Raw genomic sequence first — 23,132 nt, 5'->3', positions numbered from 1 at the left:
TCGTTGTACAGCACTCTTTCTTATACGAGCGCCATTTCACGGGTTGTTAATAATATTGCTTCTTTTTCGTGCACTGTTGTACTCTCTGCGTGCGGATTATTTAAACAGAAAAATACCTTCCCACAGCTCCGTCTTCTTAACGATATTGCGTTCCGACTACGACGACATTACAGAATTTTTTTTTTTTAGCTGCAGCCAATTTTTTAGATTGTCTATGGCAGATAGCTTAGCTCTAACTTTTTATCTAAATTACTTGACCAGGTAACAACTACTTCTACGAGAAATCAACAATTCCAATTTAATTATTAATTTCATTACACTAATTAGCCTTTAAATTAATTACTCTTCAGCACTTATTTCAATCTACAAATTATAGCCGCTGAGTTCGCATGGCGTGCCCACTTGTAATTATTTCTCTGGACAGCACCAATTCCGGGATATTAACTTTCAAAGTGTTCGTCGAGATTCATTGGTGTTCTAGTTGCTTTTTTGCTTCAGTTCACAAAACAGTTGTTTCCTATATATATTATCCAGCTGTCGGATTTGAACAGGCGACATTTAGTACAGCAACCCGATGTCATAACCACTATGCCACGGGCGCATTCCTCAGCAGGCGAAATGGCATGTCCTTAAACATTTCCTGCGCGGCAAACCATCTCATTTTATTGTCATTTCAATTGTATGTACACTCCAGACAAATCTTCGCCGTCGTCGATGACTGCATTAAAAACACTGATTTATTTAGTTTTAATGCGTTTTCTGAAAAAATGAACGGTCACTCTCTTGTGTGAGTGACTGTTTTTTGTACGATTACACGCTGTACGATTTCCCTTTGTCTCAGAATTTAGACACAGGTAAGGAAGTTTGTCCAGGTGCATTCCAATTACGGCAGACTGGTACAGAGAAGGTGCTGTCTTCTGAGACCGCAGGATAGGCGACTTTGTTTGCTGAAACTGATTATAACACAGCCTATGCAGGCCCCCAATTGTGCCATCGCTTTCTCGCGCGTATAGTAGCCATAGTAGTACCTATCGGTGCTGTCTTCCTGCAGCAAAGCAGCGCGTTTCTCCCGCGCTGCATCGCAAATACATGCCCCAGCGTGAACGCCGGCCGAGGAGCTCCAGCGAAGCGCTAACCACGCTGAAGGAAGCCGCGCCCGCATACATGCCACGACGCACGAACATCATTTGTGCAGGTATGCGGGCCGTTCAACCGTAGACGGGCGTAAGGGTATAATTTATAAGCATTTTAACTCTTAAGGATGCTTGAGGGTGCAGATTGGTTTACAGTGCATGAATTAAATTGGATTAGATTGCAGGGTTAGATCTAGTACTCGTGCACGAATATATCCCAGTAGGTGGACGGGAGGACACGCGCCGCTGTAGCTCAATGGCTAAAGGGACACTGAAGAGAAACACTAAACCAGTTTAGTCTGGTAAAGTAATTATTTATTTTATCGTCGTAATTTTTTTTTGTGGGACGCTGATTCTAATAAGAAAAAAAATGGCTGTGGCTTAGGTAAGGTTAAGCCCAGGATGCGAAGCATACTAGCCTTTATTTTAGTTGTTGAACCACTGTTTAGCCTGGTGAACTGCTGTTGCTTGGCTATATTTGGTTCGGCTAGACGAAGAAACAACTCATGCATTACTTCTTCGCCTTCAAGAGTGGAACGCGACAGCGTTCCCGTCGACCCGCCAAGGGGTGTAAGACAATGGGCTACAGGGCAGCGACTACGCGCCCCGCATTGGACGCGGTGAGCGTCGAGCAAAGCAGCGTTCGGCGCGGCAACGAAATGTGCGCCTGAGCAAGAGACGCACGCCTTAGAAACAGCGCGTTTCTAAGGCAACACCGCATTCACTAGAGGCGCTTTTGTACCGCTTTGAAGCGTTGTACTCGTGGCTCAGTGGTAGCGTCTCCGTCCCACACTCCGGAGACCCTGGTTCGATTCCCACCCAGCCCGTCTTGCAAGAGTTGAGCCAAAGCCACTTCTCCTCTGTCGTGACGTCACGGTGTCACGTGATTTCATGGTCACCGCCGCGCCTGAGGAGCTGGGTTGAGCCCTCGTAATATGCTTCGCATAAAAACGAAAGACAAAAGTTTCATTCCTGGAATTTCCCGCCGGAAGCCCAGTGCCGGTATGCGTTAGTATCACGCCACTGATTGCAAATTATCTTCTCGTGTTTAGGCCATCGTGACTGAGTCCAGGTAATTGAAAGTTGCTAAGTTCAGTATTTGGGTCTTTCAGAATACAATGTAATCCAAGTACTCCAAGTCGGCGCCAAAGAGTTTCTCGGAACAGCGAAACATGCCCAGTCCCGCGTCTACAGTGACCTATGTCGCCGTGATAGAAGTTTGTTGAAGTGCGGCACGCACCCGCCGTGGTTGCTCAGTGGCTATGGTGTTAGGCTGCTGAGCACGAGGTCGCGGGATCGAATCCCGGCCACGGCGGCCGCATTTCGATGGGGGCGAAATGCGAAAACACCCGTGTACTTAGATTTAGGTGCACGTTAAAGAACCCCAGGTGGTCAAAATTTCCGGAGTCCCCCACTACGGCGTGCCTCATAATCAGAAAGTGGTTTTGGCACGTAAAACCCCATATATTATTGAAGTGCGGCACGTATATACGCATTGCCACCTACTCAGTGATCTAAGTTGGTCCGATGCTTTGTTTCGAATCCTGTTACCTCGGCACAGCAGCCTGATAGGCTACCCATTCGACTACTGACCGCCCAGGTAGGCGGGAAAACGGTTAGATACTAACAAGCGAACATACAAGCATGAATACGTACAGCGCTGCGCAGTATCGAATAAACATGTATTTTAGATACTACGTTAAATACTCTTGGCTATCTCGTATCTGTGTCATCGTACGTCTGGCAAGACGTGTATCAGTATTTGCATTTCCGATACAGAAAAGAATGTGTCCTGTATCTTTATATACAAGATACCGGCTGCTGCAACATCACCGTGTGGAACTATAAACGTTCACTGACCTCCGCTTCTCAAGCTGATACTGCTGCCACTAAGCCACCTTAATTTCCACAGGCGCTTAATTTTCTATTGTCTGACATAACAGGTAAGTTGACAATACTTCATGCTTAAATGTCATAGCTATTAATGTGGCTGCATGCATCGTGTTTATACGTATTCACTGTGATTGTGTACGGAACCGCCTTTCTATTTTGCGTAGATATATATATATATATCTTTTTTTATTTTTTAGCTCACCTTAAATTTCTTACAGTTACACATCACCAGATAATACAAGCCAGAAGTGGCAGTAGTGTGAACAGCGGCGGTATCCTGCAATGATTTCTGCCACTGCAATAAGTATTAAATCTTTTTGGGCTGCACAAGCTTTGTCTCGGAAGAAAAATCGTAAAAGGATTGCACGTTAATGAATATGTCGCTAACGAACACTTTACGCAAGCATATAAGTGGAATATGAAAGGTCATTGACACTTTATGTGCTTTCTGCATACACGATGCGTCAAAAACAAAAAAGAAGGAACAAGTCCCTACCAGCGTTCTCGCTCCTGTACAACTGTCCGGTGATACGGTATTACGTAAACGGTAATACGTTTACGGACAAGGTAAAACACCGCAGCGCTATTTGCGCCATAGTGCCGAGGCTTCATATTGAAGTTCTTGTAGTTAGATGGTGACCTCCTATCTGTTCTGCATGCACAGTAGCGACTCCCATCAATTACAAACGCGACATGCAACAACCGCTGACAGCCCGGCGAATAAAGAGCTTTTACGTTAAGCAGCTAAACAACCCGAATAAATTGTCTTTCTTGCTCTAAGTATAGTACTTTCATTCCGAAACAAAGATTTTGAGATACTAGCAGGTATTTCATTCAACTGAAACAAGGTTGGTCTGGGTTAAGAAATTTCCAAGGAAACATTTTGGTGCATACGCGTTTGCTGCTACATTATAAGATCTACAATAAGACACTTGTGAATGTATCGAAGGATGTTAAGATAGAAATGGAAAGTATCGTATCGGATACAATAATTATGGTAGTATCTTGTATCTATATCTCAAATACTTGTTGCCTGAGTATCTTGTATCGTATCATGATACAATTGCAAGGTATCTTTGCCCAGCCCCGGATACATAGATTAAAACATGAATGGAAGGAGAGATAGCACACAGAAAGGGCGCGAAGTATCCAAAGAATGCGAACACATTAAAATTCTTTCAGCATAGGGCCAAAAGCGTGATATTAAAGTTATCCGTTGTGTTTTCTATATTGAGTGCCCTAAGAGAACTGTTGAAAAATAGATTATGAGCTTTTACGTGTCGCAGCCACGACATGATAAGATTATGAGCCGTAGTAGGGGACTACGGAAATTTCGACCACCTGGGGGTCTTTAGACAACTTTAAGCAACCGTATCCCGTGCTCCCAGTGCACGTGACACGTTTCTTTTTTTTTCTTTTTTTTTTGCATTTCGCTCCCAACGAAATGCTGTCGCCGCGGCCGCGATTATATCCCACGATCTCGTGCTTAGTAACGCAATGCCATAGTCACTAAGCCACCAAGGTAGGCCTTATAGGAGAACTGTACGTGACACAGAGTTCGTATTTGTTGGATATGGGAGCATTGTTAGGGGTGATGTGACCGCGAAAGTTTAACACTTTGGGCTGAACTGCGATCGTCGCAAATGCTTACTATACACCCTGCATATATCTTCATATACCCAACCTGGTAACCTAGAGGCTGTGACGTTACGCTGCCGAGCTTTAGGTTACGGGTTCGATGCCGGCCGCGGGGGCCGCTATTCGATGGGGACGAAATGCAAAAGGCTCCTGTACTTGGATTAAAGTGCGCGTTGAGGAAGCCCAGGCGGTCAATATAATTCCAAGAACCCAGCTACGGCGTGCCTCATGATCAGATCGTGGTTTTGGCACATAAAATGCCAAGAATTTCATACGGAAATATTCCTATATTCACGTCCTTGGTAAACCAAACAAGTGATTTTGTTACTTTTACGTGGTACAGAGGGCAGGGTATGGGTGACGTATAAGCAGCCACCGAGGATACATTTGGTCAAAACCGGGGACACTGCATGGCTGTCGTGCATGCGAAGTTATAAGCTTGCGCTTGAAGTACCGTCTTGGTTAAAAATTCCTTAAGCAAGTGCTTGATAGCGTTATATGCGGGAAACATTGCTAACGGCTGGGCGAGTCATACGGGAGTAGCGTTTTAAAGTGCGTTGCTTATTTGCAGGCAATGCAACTGCTCGAAAGGACCAACTTCGCTGGGCATTTGGCTGTGATTCAGCGAGGTCGCTCAAATCAGCAATCTTCTTGCGCGAAGTCGCCCAAGCCACGCGAGCAAAAAAAAAAAATGATCCCATGCATTCCTATTAACCCATTCGTCTCACCTGTATTACTCAATGAACTTCTTGTGTTTATTTTTTCTTTTTTCTTCTTGCTTTACCTTTTTTTTCGACACCTTCGTTGCCCTTGGTCAGAGCAAAAGCAGAGATGCAACCGAACAGCCAGCGGCTCTACACAAAGTGACAAGCCCAAAAGCGCGTTCCTCGAGACGGCACCGACGGCACCAAGGCAGCGTGATCTTTCCATCGCGTGGCTCCATTGTGGGCGCCCACGCTTATCGGCGGGCCTCTGGCGAGCGCTCGCCGAACACCGCGTTAAAAGTGAAGAGCATAAACCTTCAGCCGTGCCGTCCTCACCTCGATGCTTCATGTCATGGCGAGCGCGAGCTGTCTATTCATTCCCTGATGCATTCGCTCTTTCTGCGACGCCTCAGAGCTTTCGCTCTTGAATAAAATTTTCTACGTCGATAAGGAAGACGTGTTGTAAACATTGCGGATTCGGTTATTTATTGTTTCTTTCATTTAAAGGAGACCGATACATTCAAGTTGCCCGTTGGAAGTGCGCCGAGCTTGTATTTTAACTTGGGGCAGCGGTGCCATAAGTGCGGTTCCTTCCCAAGCGAGAAGTCCGTGCGTCATTTCTCTAATGCTACTTTCAGAAGTTGCGTATTATCGCACGTCTTTTGGACAACCCTCAGACACTGGCGACTAACCTTGCTCGCGCTCTCTGGTGATAATATTTCAGCACTGGTTTGCTTGCTTGTTTTTTTTTCTTTCGCGGTGCTGACGGTGCCATTTTTGTTGATCGAGTGATCCCAACATCCGCAGAGTTCCAACATAGGTCAAGAATAAAGTGTGATCGCTGGCTCATGACTCAAGTTGAAAAGTGTGCACAGCTGATTGCCTCTTATATACGAGACATCTGCGCTTGAAATGCAGAGGCACACCGCGTAGCCTTCGCAGTTTGACATACTGCATGGCGCGTATGCTGCTTCCACTTTTCGTTTGATAAGCATTCTTTGGGAACTTTACCCACATTGCTGCATGTATCCAACCTCTTCCACCATGGCCAGTGACCCAAGTTGTCTACTAGTATGTGCTACCATGTACGTGCTATACTGCTGTCTTGCGAAGCAGACAGAATGGGCCTCCACGTAGGTGGCAGAATAGACGAATTGCTGCTGGCTGTCCTGTAGCAGAGGACTTCAACGGGCATGTGCCCCAGCAGACAGGCCGATCCCTCGGGATGGATTTGTCAAGATAACACAAGTGGCACGTAGCCTTAAATGTCGTTATACGATAGCGCCCTGTTAACAACAGACACCTCGGCGTGGAGCGTGGCCTCTTGATGTATATAGTCATTGCAACAAATGTGCGGCCAGTATACTATAGGGTACTATACGCAACTTCAACTGGGCTACAAAAGGCCACGAAAGCTCTGCTGCGATATTTGAAAGCTACTGGATTGAGTCAGCGTCTGTGATCCGGACTGAGTGACCGAACGATAGCCCCAGTATACTTTCTCTCCTTCTTTTATACTTTCCGTTCCCTTTTTCCTTTCCCCGGTGTAGGGTAGCCCACCATGCTCAGTCCTGGTTAACCTCACTACCTTTCCTTTATCATTTGCTCTCTGTCTCTCTTTCAACTGGGCTGCAGTGAATACAACAAAATATACGATGTCATGGTATCATTCGGCATTTTGGCTGGCAGCGAGATTCGCACTTTCTGTGTCTGCTGATATGAGCCCATAATGTTTCGCGCTTCACGGATGACATGGGGATACAATGATTATCGGATGACTTATCGCAACATGTAATACACATCATCACCAATTACACTACCTATTATAAGAAAGATTGCTGGTAGCATTTATTTCACCAATCATTTCCAAAGGATAATGCCATTTTTTTATGTAATCAATATTTTACCTCTGCGCTCATTTGTGGAATCCACAGCATTGAAAGGAGCGCCTGTCATCACTGGCGAATACAGAGAAGGTCCTTAGGCACCTGTTTCCTAAAGCTCTCGCGAAAATGAGAAAGTATCCAACAACGTAAACTCCAGCAAATACTCACTCGTCGTTCCCTTCAATCTCTGCATCATTAGACGCTTTCCTTTCGTATTCTATGTTTCTGTTGTTCGTATTTTATTTCTGCCACGAAGAATGTTATACAACGTGTTTCAGCTAACTTTAGTCGGAGTTTAAAAATCTGCCGATGCACTCTAAGACGACGCGACCAAGTGCATGTTGCTAACTTTTGTATGTATAGTGTGTCACACTATGTTTTGTATTTTGCTTAATTAGATAATCAGATAAGATTAATTAACCACCTTTTGAAGCAAGGAAGCTGGGCAAAAAATTCTAATTAGGAAGTTGTAGAGTGCTATGCAAAACGTCCGATCAGACAGTTTCGAACTTTCTATCTTTTAAGTATTAGTTTCTTCAGCTTACCACGGATGCCCACGAAATTTAAAAAAAAAAAGAAAATATCACGTGACATACCCGCTTGCGCGCCGGGATTGCAGCGCTCCTAAACTGTCCGCGTACAAACGAACATAGCATGTAGCAGGGCGCTCTGCCGCTTAATAGGCGACATGGCAGTGACGAAGGCGCTGGCTGTGCGATTCACGCCAGCGATGTGCTTTCCTCACGTCGGTTCATGACAGCGATAAGCAGACGCAGTGGCAGCACACCCGGCTAAATGCTATGTTCTTTTGTGTGCGGAACGCTTGGGAGCAGTGCAATCACGACGTGCCTGCGGGCATGTCACTTGCTATCATTTTTTTTTTTTGGCGGACATCCGCACTAAGCTAAAGAACACTAACACTTAATAGATACAAAGACAGAAGCTGTTCGTTCCGACGTTTTGCAAACCGCTCTGCAACTTGCTTATTGGAACTTTTTTTCCTAGCTTCGTTGCTTTAGAACTTTCTTAATTTTAACTAATTCTCTAATTAAGCAAAATACGAAAAGTAGCGTGACACACTACATACAAAAGTGAGCAACATGCATTTGGTCGCGTCGTCTTAGAATGAATCGGCATATTTTTAAACTCTGGCTGAAATTGGCTCAGACATCCTGTATACTTTTAACACGTCCTGGTCACAAGTAGATGGAATCAATTAATAATTTAATTAAACCTACTTCTCCTGCTTTGTTTATAGCAATCGTTCTACAATAAAACGTGTTAAATTAGTTAGTTCTGTTGCCTCGTTCCTTTATCTGGCGCACACAAATTTTGATTTCCTGCCCACGTATAAGTGCTTTTTTTTATTATTTTGGAACCCGCTGCGGTGACTTTGCGGCTATGGTGTTCCGCTGCTGATCACGGGATCAAATACCGACCGCGGCCGCCGCATTTCGATGGAGGCGAAATGAAAAAAACGCCCATGTCCTGTGCACTAGGGGCACGTTTAAGATCCCGTGGTGGTGAAAATTCAGATGCATACCATCTAATATGGACATGTACGGGTTTACAATCGGAACGCTCGCGTCTCCTACTGCAAGCCGGCCTCCGCTACAGTGTGACAACACGCTATTACCGCTGGATACATGACAACAGATTCCACAAAACACTGCTTCAATTCATACACAACACAGGCCTCACAGCATACGCATAATACACATATACGCTCCAAGAATTATGCCTTAAGGGCAAGCCTTTATCGCAATAAAAAAAAAGAAGATTAAGCCGCAGTCGCCCCACGACAGCGTGCCTCGATCATGATAAAATCGTGAGTTTGGCACGTGAAACCCCAGAATTCATTCATAATTTCGGAAACTGCGAATGATTAAAAAATATGCAGATCCGACACACTTGCTAGAGTCTATTTAATTGAATGTTTGATGTTTAATGGCGCAAGGGCCAGGTATGGCCAAAGAGCGCCATGCCTGTGAAGTTGATGTGACGTGGCTCTAAAGAGGCCTTAAAAATGGCAGCTCTAAAGTGCGTAAAATCTATGTGTAATAATATTATGGCGGTGCGAAATGACGTGTACTATCAGCATTAAGAAGCACTGCGAAAGAATGATACGATATACAAAAAAAAATGTCAGATGCCAAAATTGACTAGAGCACCACTGCCACGTTAGAGCCCTTGAGACACAAGGGCCTGGAGGCATGTGCTATACAATATTGCTATCGCAGCGGCATCCTCTGAAGGGAGGAAGCGCTCCAAATGGATGGGACTAATAACATGTAAGACAACATCCTTCAAGAAACGGAGGGCTGCACTGCTGGTAAAAAGCGGTTCTTTAACAAGAAACATTGCCGGATGAAGTAGGACACAATAGCGATATGCCAGAGGAAAATGTTTCTTTCTCTCAGCTTGGGCTTCCCGACACCCCAGTAAGACGTGGAGGACGGTCAGCCTCTCTCCGCATCTACGACAGCTTGGAGGTTCATTTCCAGTAAGCAGAAAATTATGGGCCCCAAATGTGTGTCCCATTCTGAGACGACAGAATAGGACATCTGTTCGCCGTGATTTTGTTGCGGGGGGCCAAAAACCTAACTGTGGCTTTATAACGTGCTGCAGTTGACTCTTTATTTCTGCGTCCCACATGCGTTGCCAGTGCTTTCGCAGTTTATTTCGTAGAAAGGCTTTAGATCTGTGACAGTCTATGTGAAGCGGTAAATAAAGGCTTTACAAATAAAGGCGATGCGTACAATTTTGTTTGCTTACAACTTACCATATAGAAATGGTATAAATGCCTATCAGTCGACATTGTATGTTCAGGTTTTATGTAGGATATATTTATTTGGCTAGGCAGGACGAAAGTGCGCATACTTGGTCAGCATACAGGGGTTATATAAGCCATTGTTGGGCTACATTCAATTAGTATTTGTACATATTGTTACGTGTAGCTGTAGCCCAGTGCTATATACATTTATTCAGAGGAAGCTAACGGAAGGCCACAATGGCGACGCTATATTAAGCGGGTCCACGTCATCTTCCTCCTCTTTAGTGCAGCCACACTGTGGTGGCTGTTTCGTAGCAATATATTCAAAAAGATACTCGCCGAGATAGCGGCTGACGCTCTGTTTTCCCGTCTCTTGAGATGTGACTGTGGCGAATAGCTGACCACTATTATTTGACATGTTCTGCAAAGTCTGTTAAACTTCTCCTTCCGAACCCGCATACAGGCAGCCACGCAAACCCTCGAAAGTGGGCAAAGAAAACTTGCCTTTAAAAACGAGAAAATGAAGTGATATAATATAGAGCGCGGACAGCAACAGCACATCCATCTACCTAATCGCAAAGATGTCGAGGTTAATGATGTCGCCGTGATGCGTGACTGAGAAGGCTAAAGTACACTTAAGGGCTACGAACAACCTTATGATAGGCTTAAAGCTTAAAGCACGCAAAAAAAAAATAATTGCAGTAGTAAAGATGAATTTCTTACCCGGTCGCATTTATAAACCCATTACCGAGACCAAATTTCCCGATCATGAGTTCGCAGGAGCTGACGCCGTGCTCATTAAAGGCCGAACTTTTCGTCACGGCGTGCCAGCTGTCAAAGTCGAACTGGAGACCAAAATACAAGTCACGGATTCCAAGCGAAAGAGCTCAGCGTGAAGAAAGTAAGTATACGTAGAGCCCTTGCGCAATTTCATGAAGCAGCCCCATGAAATGAAGCACTAAGTTTAAGCTGACCAGAAGGAAAAAGCCCTAGAAGAGTAAGGAAAGTTTGGCGCTACTCGACGACGTGCGTCAAATATTTATATACTCCCTCCAATGGCGAAGGGAAACAAACAGTGAGGAAAGTGCACAACCCACGGCACAACCACAGTGGGCAGCCCTGCGCAGGCAAAAAAAAAAAAAATGAGAAGAGGAGGAGAGCGAGATGTTTGACACAAACAAAAGAGAAGGGGTGAAAAATTGCGCGCCCGCCACTTTCCTCGAGTCATCCGCGTGACTTCCTTCCTCCCGCGTGCGGTCATTTTACAGGCATCCTTTCTCAGGGCACCCGGGTGCGGAACGCCTGGCAGAACCCGGCGTCTTTGTAAGCGTTTCAAGCCCGCGAACAGTCGGCGCCCAACCGCGAAGTGATTCGGGCGTCACGTGGACAGCCCACGTGGCATTGCCCTCCGCGCGAGGAAAGGAGAGAAAGAAAACTAGCAAGAGGAGGAGGGGGAGGATCTGCGCGCGAAAGTGGCGACGTCGTCCGCAGGAGCCGGCGGGCCGAGTTCGAGCTCCGAGCGCTCGCTCTCGAGGTTACAACGCGCGCTTTGGAAGCGCCGAGAGTCGTTGTGCGTCCGCGTCGCTCTCGTCGGGTGGGGTGGCGCGCGCGAGCTCTTTTGTCCCGCAGAGACCTCGCGTGCACCGGCGAGGCGGAAGCAGAACCGCGCGAACCGCCGTCGGACACAGACCAGTTCCGGTGACCTGGTTCCGCGCTTACCCTTTCATCGTGCGGTCCTCATCCTGGTGGCACTGTGCCCGCGTGTACTACATAATTAGTGGACGCCACAGCGTACCGGACCCTTAATTGTTCGGTGATTTATGCCGAGTGATCTTTCTTTCTTTTTTTTTTTTCCTCGGAGGAACTAACGGGCCGGACGTCCAGTGAACCCGTGAGTACGTTAAGTGTGAAATGCGCTATACACTAAGGTGTTTTTGCTTCTTGTTTCTGGTATCATTGGCGTGGCTGTTTTCATTTTAGTAAGCGTGTCGAAGTCACCGTGGTCCCGTGTTACCTATTCCCCACTGCCTTCTTTCTGTCCACTCTTTTCTAAACGGCAGGTAGGCTGGCCCTCCCTCGTTTTCATTGGGCCAGTTTTTATGCTTCAAATAATAATAATAATAATAATAATAATAATAATAATAATAATAATAATAATAATAATAATAATAATAATAATAATAGAGTAGTACGAAGAAGAAGACGGCGAACCTGAAATTCACACCGAAGTATTTCTTATTCCAATTTCTAGATTATATTCCTTTAACCCACACTCTGCCATTGAAATTTAGTTTTTAATTCTGATAAACATACTTGAAGCCGCGTGCTTCTCGGCCAATCCTCCGCAGTGGGTTCGAGCCAGCATTTGGAGACGGGACAATGTGAGTACATTTTCTCACGACAGCGCGCGGTGTCAATTACTCTTCTACGATGCCGAATTACGCGCTTAAAGCTTCACATGAGAGCTCAGGTGCGGTTTCCTGTCGTCAACCATCTCTGCTCCGTGTGGGAGATATAGAATCCTCGAATCATTATCTGCTTTTCCACTGAAGGTGTACTTGTTCTGTCTTTGAAAAAAAAGCTACACTTGCTTTCTGTGTGCGATAACCCTTACACGTATTGGCCTTAGCCTGACGGCTATTGTTAATTTACCTTTGGTGGGAGCAGCCTGGATTGTGCCCAGAAGAAGGTCTCCTAGACTGTGCACAACAACATTGTTGCATCAGGAATGCTGAGGGAATCAACTTCTTTTTTCTTTTTCTTCAATATTATAACCACATTTCTTTGCGCCTTTCTTCTCCGACTCCATTATAAATCGACCTGTTCATTTTTCAGTGTCTTTATAATGTTGTTTAATTGTGTCATTTACTACGAGGTTGGCTGGGAACCACCGTGGTCTCCGAGTGGCTGCTACCGCGCTGCGTTGCTCAGCTCAAGGTCACGGGTTCAATTCCGGTCGTGGCTGCCGCATTTTGATGATCTTGAAATGCAATAACGTGTTCGTACTTAGATTTAAGCGCACCTTACACAACGCAAGGCGGTCAGAATTTATCCGCAGTCCCATATTGACGCCTACCTGCAACTTGCATTTGACTCTTACATTGTTATGTTCATAAGCGTATGGGACTGTGCTGTGGATTTGTGACCGTATGAAGTGATTTCTTTTCTAGCTCAGCTTTCTGTCGTTCTAAGCTTCATTTATAGCACTCAGACCACTTTTCCATGTGTTGTCCACTCTTGTGTCTTGTCTGCAAGCCTCAACTCTTTTTTGCATAATGATTTCTTTTCGTTTTCCTACATATTTTTCATATTGTTGTTTCCGCTACGAGAAAAGCAGTAGCCGTCAGCATAATAAGGTGGCTACGTATATTTCCTTTATTGTCATTACAATTTAAAAAGGAAGAAGCGTGCATGATAATAAGGTCATGGTTATAGCACGTAAAACCCTGGAATTTAATTTTTAAAGTAGTTTGAAAATACTAATTTTATTCCGCGTTGCTGTCACAGCCAACGTGCCAATTTAACCGGCAACAAGGGCAGCAACAGAAAGAACGACGGCAACAACAACAGGTCCATCATGTATCAGTTAATTCTAACTTGAAACTTTCCGACCATCTATTTTCTTTTGAAGTTTCCTCAAAATGATATTTTTCTTGAACCATTATACTACCCCATTCATTGCCGATTCCACGGGGTTGGTTGTGGGACATCATAAAGGAACAAACAAACAACAGATCTTGCGAATTGCATGTAATGTGTTGTTGAAACCAGTTTTGTTTCGTTGTGCTCGCGATTTATATATATATATATATATATATATATATATATATATATATATATATATATATATATATATATATATATATATATATATATATATATATATGTATATACATATAATTATTTTCAGAGAATAATTGTTTGTTCTTTGTGATTGTTTTACAGTGAGCGTAGGCATGTTTACACCCATCGGTGCTTCGATTACAACGTGACAGACTCGAACCAAAATGATATTGCATTTATGAGAGCAGCCTGCAGTGTGCAAGCAAAGCAAAAAATATAGGCCCTTGTCCACGTAAAAGGAGAGAAGTCTAATATCGGCATAACGTAATGATTACGTTATGCATTCGAATACTATTTCTTCTCGCTATTCGTCAGTGGCTCGAGTAATGCTCCTCCTAAGTTATCACTACCATCGCCCGGTCATGAGTGTTGGATGACAAGGAAGGAACGCATTCGAGCCAGAACAATGGCTCCACTACACCGGCCTAGGTTTTCGCAGGGCTAAATTAAATTGTGAGATTTTACGTCCCAAAAATGCCCGATGGTTCATGAGGGACACCATCGTGGAGAGCTTCGGATTAACTTTAAAATTAAATTAAATTATGGTGTCTTACGTGCTAAACTACTTTCTGATTATGAGGCACGCCGTAGCGGAGGATTCCATAATTTTGACCACCTGGGGTTCTTTAACGTGCACCTAAATGTAAGTACACCGGTGTTTTCGTATTTCGCCCCCATCGAAATGCGGCCGCCGTGGCCGGGATTTGATCCCGCGACCTCGTGCTCGGCAGCCCACTACCATAGCCACTGAGCAACCACGGCGGGTTCGGATTAAGTTTAGTGACTTTAGATAAGCGGCTGGTGTGGCCGGGTATCGAACACAAAACCATGCACTCAGCAGCGCAAGGCCATAACGACTCCGCTCTCACAGCGGTTTGCTAAAGCTTAGCTTCTTTATGTGGATCAAAGGCACTATGGTATGCGGATTCAGGCGGGTATATTCCGATGCAGCAAATTTTGCGTATCGACTTGTAATAGCCATGAAGTATACTTCATTAAAATCGATGAATTGCCCGAGGCTTTACGGACAGTTTGCACAAAAGCGTTCCTACGTCCGAACTGTTCGTAGGAGCAGATTGCAGCCGATTGTGATGTCGACATATTATTGAAAGCGGCAGACCAGTGGCATACAACACTTACGAAAGAAAAGCTTTTTTAAATGGTCCCGTAAGAATGTTAAATGACGTAAGGCACTGAAATGAGAAAAGTGAACCGAACTTAGCTCGATGAAAACTCTGCCAAGAAGAGCAAATCGATTATAGTAGGCCCAATAATTATGCGTCGACCATATTTGTATTCCACTTCCATGCTTTCATTTCATTTAGAGCTGTTCGTTGCCTTACTGGCACGAGTTTCGAAAAGAAATGTGCGTTTCTCGAAAATGTTCCTGAGTTTATTTGTTTGTTTGTTTATATTGCTTTATTTCAACGCAGCAATGCCTGCCTTCTTTATTTAAAGCAGGAACATGAATAAAATAAAGAGAACGTTGCACACGAGGTTCACTTGCGCTGCCGGAGGACGCTTGACGAATCTCTCTCGACCGCGCGAATTCCCTGAGCAGGTTTGGCTCGGATGCAGGACTATTTTTCACGTCGTTGGGTGGGACATCCGAGAACGGTATCTGCATTTCGCAGAAACTCGTGGTTGATGCGACCGTAAGATGTATTCAGCTCGTTTGTCCCCTCTCCATCGAACGGTTCGAGCGACGTGTCTCATCTGTGCTGGCGAAGTCCTCCTGCTCACCAAATAGTCGCACACACATGGGCGCACAAGGAAGCTCGTTGCTACGCAACTGACTCTTCAGACGACGAAGTCAAATATCTTGCAACGCCTGCTCTTTCGATTCGCAGCTACTTCGTGAAACCGTAGCTTGCTTGCTCAGTGAGCGATCATAATTACATCATGTGCCAGATCTGATCAACAGGCGCTGACAACGAAGCGCAAGAGCATTTCATGGAATTGTGCTTTGTTAGTTTGGCACATGTAGAAACTACAGCCCACAGCTCATTTGCATGAAACGCGGGAGTTGTGCACTGTGGCATGCGTCAGTGCTGTTTCCAAAGCGCAATGCATGGTGCCAGACAGCTTTGGTTACTTCCATGCGCTACCAGATTAAGGCTCCTTTGTAGTCGACCGGCCTCCCTTGCATAATAAGTGTAAATCACCTGGGCAATGCAAGAAAGGACTCGCGATTTCTGAAGTACCCGCTTGGAGACGCCTACGCTGGGAGGCAAACAAATATCAACCCTGCGATGCCTCGCGAAGATCTAGTGGGGTGTACCGAGCGAGAGTGAGTGGCTGTATCATGAATGCAGTATGCTCGAGCTCAAGACGAGACAGTTATGCAGAATTAGACTTGGATGAGGCTTGTCCTGGATGCAGGGCCATTTTTCAAATCAAAATGTGACTTTTATATATACTTCAGAATGTCGCTATAGTGTCACGGCTAGTCCGTCGTGTAATAGGATGCATTCACATTACTAGGCTCCTTACTCAGCTGTATGTTTTTATTGCTTTCTCCGCTGGAATGGTAGTAGCGTATCATCGTCTGTTCTAAAGTTCACGTTTGCTCTACAAATAAAGATCGGCTCTAATGCATGTTACAGCGACTGCGGTAATGCCTGTGGCGGTGATAACCACGTAAACTATAATACTGAAACGATGATTAAGGAAAACCACTACGAATGTTTGTTACCGCGTGTTGACTGTCTGATCTGTTCAGGATCGTTCTTTTTGTTTGTTTGCTTGTTTGTTTGTTTGTTAATAATAATATATGGGGTTTTACGTGCCAAAACCACTTTCTGATTATGAGGCACGCCGTAGTGGGGGACTCCGGAAATTTTGACCACCTGGGGTTCTTTAACGTGCACCTAAATCTAAGTACACGGGTGTTTTCGCATTTCGCCCCCATCGAAATGCGGCCGCCGTGGCCGGGATTCGATCCCGCGACCTCGTGCTCAGCAGCCTAACACCATAGCCACTGAGCAACCGCGGCGGGTATTTGTTTGTTTGTTGCTTGCTTGTTTGTTTGTTTGTTTGTTTGTTTGTTTGTTTGTTTGTTTGTTTGTTTGTTTGTTTTTTGTTGTTGTTTGTTTGTTCAGACTGAAAGGTCTACGCTGTCTCCTCTCAATGATAGTTCTGCTTGCATTTCTTGTGAACTCCTGGTGATGAAGAATAGTGCGAGCGTGACGTTTACGGAAGGAGTTATCAGTTTCACTTTAGTACGATTCCCAAAGCTCATTTGTACTATCAGCGTTTATCAACGCACGAAAGAAGATAATGAACTGAACAGTTCGTGTTTTTCTAACGAATCGTTGGGTACCCCTCCCGAAAAAAAAATCAGTCAGAAAGAGTCTGTATGCTTCCAAGGAACCTTAATGACAGCAACACTTTCATGTTGCATAGCCCTGAGCAAGATCGTTCTGTTCCGCACGTGTATCCTTAAAGGTTTGACAGTATAGTATGTGACAGAATCAACAGTAAAAGATAATTAGAGAATTATAAGAACAGAATCTGGATAGTAAAATAGGTAAACGGACCCAAACATTTAAGGCAAGCCACGGGATAGATTCACAAAAGTTCTTGTTCATAAGAATTTTTTTGTTGGTCGGCTTGCCTTCCTAATAATATATTCGCTGTCTGTCTTCGACCGTTTTTGTTCTCACAAACTTTATTAGCGTAAGAATGTATTTTGTAAAAACGGATCTAGTTGCGAGAATTTCTATCCTACATATGGGAGAGAATGTGCGTGAATATGACAATGTATCAAGAAAACAAGCAAGAGCACCGAAGCTGGACTGATTTTTCTTTCCGATACGGTTTCCCGTCTTTTCACGGGCGAACTCGGGAAACAGAAAAAAGTACATGTTGAGCCTCTCAAACCTATGCGTTACAACGCCAGGTTTAACGACAGTTTCTGCTGGTGGAGCCCACGCATGCACGAAGTGCGAAGAATCGCCGTATAACCCGTGATGTCGCGCCCATTTACGTCTAGGGACAAAGAGTTCGAAGCGCTGCACACAGCGGCCTCACGCGTAAACGGTGCTCGTATAACACCGGCGTCGACACGGCTGGGCCACTCTGCTACGCCATCTTTCTCTCCGTGATCACCGCTGCCTCTCGCGTACGAGCGCCCGCTTAACCAGCGTCAAGTGCTCGGTGCTCTGTTGTGTGCGGGAAACTAATATCCTCGCGAGTCCTCGGGACTCCGCTTTACCCGCATAAATTGAACGTTCTTTCACCTAGAGCATTCTGGTGAGAGATAAGCACGTCAAGCCTTCCTTTCTCTGCATTTCTCGTAAGGTTTGAGTGATCCCGTCCTTGAAGAGCGCGCTGTCGGGACGCTTCTCTATTGCGGCAAGCTCTCAACCTAGAAATCCAAGGGGTGAAAAAAAATGAGAGATATGCTTTTCTGCACTTCATATAATGTTTGCCCTTTCTTTTCACGCGCTTTGCTTATACCGCAGTTAAATAACTTTAGCTGCGTTAAAAGCGGTTATCCGGCACTAGAAAAAAGTGGAGGAATGTAAAGCATAGCGCTAACTTGAAAAGTAGGAGGAGAAAGAGGAGAAAATTAAGAGAGAAGGCAGGGATGTTAACCAGAAATGCGTCCGGTTGGCCACCCTACTCTGGGAGACGGGAAAGAGGGAGTAGAAAGATAAGATATGGAGAGGGAGGGGAGGGGGAGGAAAGCCGCGGTGAGCTCACGCACGCACGCGGAGGGCCTGAGCGAGTCAAAGACGTTCACACAGGCCGGTCGCCCTGAAGAAAAGCGCATAAGTCATACGCCAAAGCCACCGTTTGCATATGAGGCAGACCGTATAGTGGAAGGCCCTCGACAAACAATTCGACTACCTTGGCTACTTTTTTGCCTTGCACTTCCGTCAGAAAATGGCTGTCACCTGCAGCTGCGGAATGAACCCGCTACCTCGTTCTCCATAGCAGGACACCACAGCAAGATGTCGGACGTTGATTCGGACGAAGGAAAGGAGTACGTCTTCGCAGCTCGAGGACACAGAGGACACGAGGACACAGAGCTCGAGGACACGTGTCCGCTGCTGCACTTTTCGTCGAAATAAAATATATTTGAGCTTTCTTTCACTCAATTTCGATACGATATTCGAATTCGGAGGGTTGAAAACCATTATGTACACGTGTTCACTCATTTTTTTCTGTAAAACCTTTCAGCTTCCCTTTAATGAACTTGTGAGCGTCATTCATGTCACTGTCAAGACAGTTTCCACTTTAAATACAATAATAATTCCGCGGAAATTACACTTTAAAATTGACAGAGCAGCATAAGATGCTCGCCGCTTGCGACAGGCCTCTGACCAACAGCGCCACGCTTGTCTTCATGAAGCAGAGAAGCACTGAACTGTGCTTGACGACCCGTGGTCTCCAATATTTCGCACGCACCTCCGCGCGCCATTGCGATCTCGCAAGCCACGCGTGACTAGCACATGGCACATCTACCCATCTATAGCCACCGTAACACTGTGTGTCAGTGCTTTAATCACGTCGTTATGATTTTCTTGTCTTGTTTTACACGGCAATAAATACAAATACAAATACCTTTATTTCAACATCAGGGATGTTAGGGAAAGATAGAAAGTTAGGGAAAGAGGGAAAGATAGGGCGAGAAAATGCAGGAAAGTTAACCAGAAGAAGTCAGGTTTGCTACCCTGCACGGGGGAAATAGATTTAGAAAGAGCGGAAGGGATAGAAATGAGCAGTGAACCGGAAACCAGAACAAACAAAAATGTTAGGGAGTGGTCACAACGAACATATGTGCTAGCTAAGGGCGGCTAGATGAAATTCTTGAAAAGCAATTGTTAGCAAAAAAAGTAAGGACGATAGGACGTGACGCAGAGGACCCACTGAATGTACCAGGCCAGCTCGCTCTGTTTACCGAACCTTTGCAGTGTTTTAGATAGTCGGAGAAAAGTAACGTAGAAGTAATCGATTACTTTTAAGCAATTCCTGAATCACTTTCGTGGGGCAGTGTGTTATCACTGTAATCAATTACATTTTCAAATGAAGTAATTGCAATCGATTAAGTTTCTTGTAACGTCTACGAATCTGGCACTGAAGGATAGCCAACTGAATCTGATCCAGATAAGGTAGCACAGTAAAAGAGAGCACAGCGTGATCTTTAAATGCCATGCCGACAGCGGAGACATCCACATGCATCTTGATGGGTTCGCATGGACTGTATGTCGCAAGATTTGCGATGGCTCTGTTACACAACAGGGCACTTCGTAATGACGTCCGTTTTTTTCCCGGTATATAACATTACACTTGATGTCTTCCCCATATGTCACCCTCTGGCCCTATAGGGCTTAACAGCGTCCACAGACAAGGCAGGAAAAAAATCTCGTACGCAGCATAAAGCAATACCAAAATATTAAGCAGAATCGACCACTCAATGAAGAAGCGGATCAATCAGTCCTGCATTAGTGGCAGTGAATCCTAAAGAAGTAATGGGATGAGCCCATGAGCCTGGGATGAATGATCCGCGTGCGAAAGACTTTAACGCCAACTGCCGGCGGATTCGCGGATGTTTCAAGGCCATACACTATGTTACACCACACAGTATAAATTACCGTCTTTAGCCATACACGTATACTTCACGCCGGTCGTTGACACTCTGGAAACTGTAAAACCTCGCTTATATTTTTTGTTCGCCTAAAAACGGCTGCTGGTCGAATGGTCATTATTTTAGAAAAGACACATTTCTTCCCGTTGCGTCAAGGCCGCCTGTTGCGTCACTTCTCCCTCTCCGGCCGTAAAACTGTGGCGCCGTTGCTATGGGTATTTTCATTTCAACGCTTGACTGTGCATTTACATGTTTCCTTAGTTCATTGGCCTACGTGGGCATTTGTTTCCCGCTCTTCTTTTTATACCAAATTAACGGCTTATGAACGACCTCCAGTAGTTATTGCTTGAGGTGCAAATTATAATTACTGCAAGTGCTTGACATTTGTTGCAGGTGCACTGTAGTGACAATAACGGCAGGCACAAAAAACTGTGCAGTATGGTCGAGCGTTAAAGACAACGCCTAATTAGTACTGCAGCATCGATTACTATTCACATTAGGTAAGGAAACGTCCGAAGCAATCACTTATCGATTTATGTCTACCTAGCGCACAATATCAGAGGCTGATTTTCATCAGTATGCGAAGACTTTTCAAAGTGATATAATACCCTATGCTAGAGAGAGATAAAAAAACGTGATAAATGAAAGGCAGGGGCGTTAACCAAGACTGAGCCCGGTTGGCTACTATGCAATGGGGAAAAGGAAAGGGGAGTTAAACGTTAAGTTTCGTCCACTGTGGATATCACCGACGTAGTAAAGGTTTTCTGCTCTATATCGCAGACGGTGCTAAATTCGTGTTCCCTTAAGAGGAAGCTTTACTACACCTATATTTACTGACAGTGCTTCAATTAAACTGGTTACGTCCGCTCATAGGAGAGAGCAGGAAATGGGCGCTGCAACACAGCTACATTACAGAAAGGAGATGAGCTACGTGTATTGCTCACTACACTCTCAGCAGGCGTTCTTAATACTTCCCCTTCTCAATACGCAAAACAAACGATCTTAATGTTCAATGACAGCCTATTTGTCTATGTGACATTCGCTATAATCCAGGGCTCTTGCTTCGTCAGAACGTTCGCGGAAGACGTGCTTGAAGTTCGCGAGTAGCAAGTGCATATATATATATATATATATATATATATATATATATATTGCCACCTGGTGTTTTGAACCAGCGAACATTCAGCATTGCGTGCCCAGCAAAACGGCGAAGAAGACGACGAAGTCGAAGATCCCGCGCCAGCTGGAGAACCGTCGCTCAGTGCTTGGCATTTTTCATCTCTGGCTGATCCTACTGTCACTTATTCTTGTGTTAGAGCGTGACAAACTGGTGGAGGTGCGGGGTAATTTAATCTATGCACCACACCCCTCCGAGCAGTAGGAGCTCCAGCCCCGTACCGGTGGTTACGCCTGTACACCGCGCCAGCAGAAGGATCCGTGGACAAGCCCCTGAGTTTGGCCTCCTCCCAGAGAAAATGGCAGCTCCGACCACGCCAACAGGTATGGAAGGCCCAACGCCGATTCATTGTACGCTGCTGAACCCGCGAACGCCAAATCCCTTCCACGGCGCCATACATGAGGATGTTGAAGACTGGCTGGTCCACTATGAACGTGTTGCCGCGTTCAACAAGTGGGATGACGCAGAGAAACTGAAAAACGTATATTTCAGCTTTAACGATGGTGCACGTGTTTGGTACGAGAACCGTGCAGATGCCCTAAATTCATGGGCAGAATTCAAACGCCGGATTCTTGAGACGTATGCGAGCCCTGATCGCCGGGAGCGAGCTGAGCGTGATCTTCAGTCCCGTATACAAATGCCGAACGAAGGTGTCGCAATGTACGTCGAGGACATGACGCGTCTCTTTCGACGAGCCGACCCCAGCATGTCGGAACAAAAGAAGGTGCGGTACCTGATGCGCGGAGTGAAAGAGCAGCTGTTCGGCGGTCTCGTGCGCAGTCCTCCCAAGACTGTGTCAGAATTTCTTTCCGAGGCCGTCACCATTGAACAGACGCTTCGGCAGCGGGCACCATCATACGAACGCCAAGTGAACGCTGCCTCACCTACAGACTTCTTCGGAGCTCTCGGGGGCCACGTCGATTTCTTTCGAGAGCTCATTCGTTCCGTGATCCGCGAAGAACTCCAGAAGCTTGTCGGTACCCTCACAGCCGACGCTCAACTCCTTGTCCAGCGTTCTCCGTGACGAAGTCCAGCAAGCGCTAAGAGAACCACCCTTCAACACCGAAGCTCGACCACTAAGAACTGACAGCTCCCGCATGTCGTATGCGCAAGCTTTGAGGCAACCTGCCCCACCTCCATCCCCGCTTCTCACCGCGTGCCCGGCCATGCTGCAGCCCGTCCAAGCGGCTTCGTATTACCAGGACCACCGACAGGCCCCAAGGAAATCAGACGTGTGGCGGGCACCTGATCGCCGTCCCCTTTGCTTTCACTGTGGCGAAGCTGGGCACGTCTACCGACAGTGCTCCTATCGAGAGCTCGGACTACGCGGATTTTCAGCAAACTCGCCACGACCTAGGTTCGGCCAGCGTCCTCCTGAAATCGAACAATACGTTGCCCAACAGTGCGGATCCCCATCAACTCGACACCAGTCACGCTCCCCTTCGCCGCGGCGGTTTTCTCCGACTCGCCGTACGTATTCGAGTGTGGTG

The 23,132-nt window shown here is 45.7% G+C and overlaps 2 protein-coding genes across 5 annotated transcripts in view; one reads left to right on the top strand and one right to left on the bottom strand.

Moving 5' to 3' along the window:
* The window catches only part of LOC135908588 (neprilysin-2-like), a 62,527-nt gene extending 49,784 nt beyond the window's left edge, over positions 1–12,743 (bottom strand). The window contains exon 1 of the mRNA XM_070531750.1: positions 12,680–12,743. The gene's annotated coding sequence lies outside the window, so the exon portion shown is untranslated. The remainder of the gene's footprint in view (positions 1–12,679) is intronic.
* LOC135908781 (oxytocin receptor-like) overlaps positions 1–23,132 on the top strand; it is a 63,345-nt gene that overhangs the window by 24,123 nt on the left and 16,090 nt on the right. Inside the window, exon 1 of one of the 4 annotated variants that reach the window (XM_070531752.1) lies at positions 10,854–10,928. The exons of 1 other annotated variant lie outside the window; for it this stretch is intronic. The gene's annotated coding sequence lies outside the window, so the exon portion shown is untranslated. Of the gene's footprint in view, positions 1–10,853; positions 10,929–11,544; positions 11,919–12,380; positions 12,409–23,132 lie in introns of those variants that run through there. 2 more of the 4 variants (XM_065440648.1, XM_070531751.1) reach the window with 2 other exon arrangements.

Source organism: Dermacentor albipictus, chromosome 1 (assembly GCF_038994185.2).
Source record: "Dermacentor albipictus isolate Rhodes 1998 colony chromosome 1, USDA_Dalb.pri_finalv2, whole genome shotgun sequence".
NCBI lineage: Eukaryota > Metazoa > Arthropoda > Arachnida > Ixodida > Ixodidae > Dermacentor > Dermacentor albipictus.
Note: the sequence above shows the minus strand (reverse complement) of the source record. Positions and strands in the feature narration are given on the sequence as shown.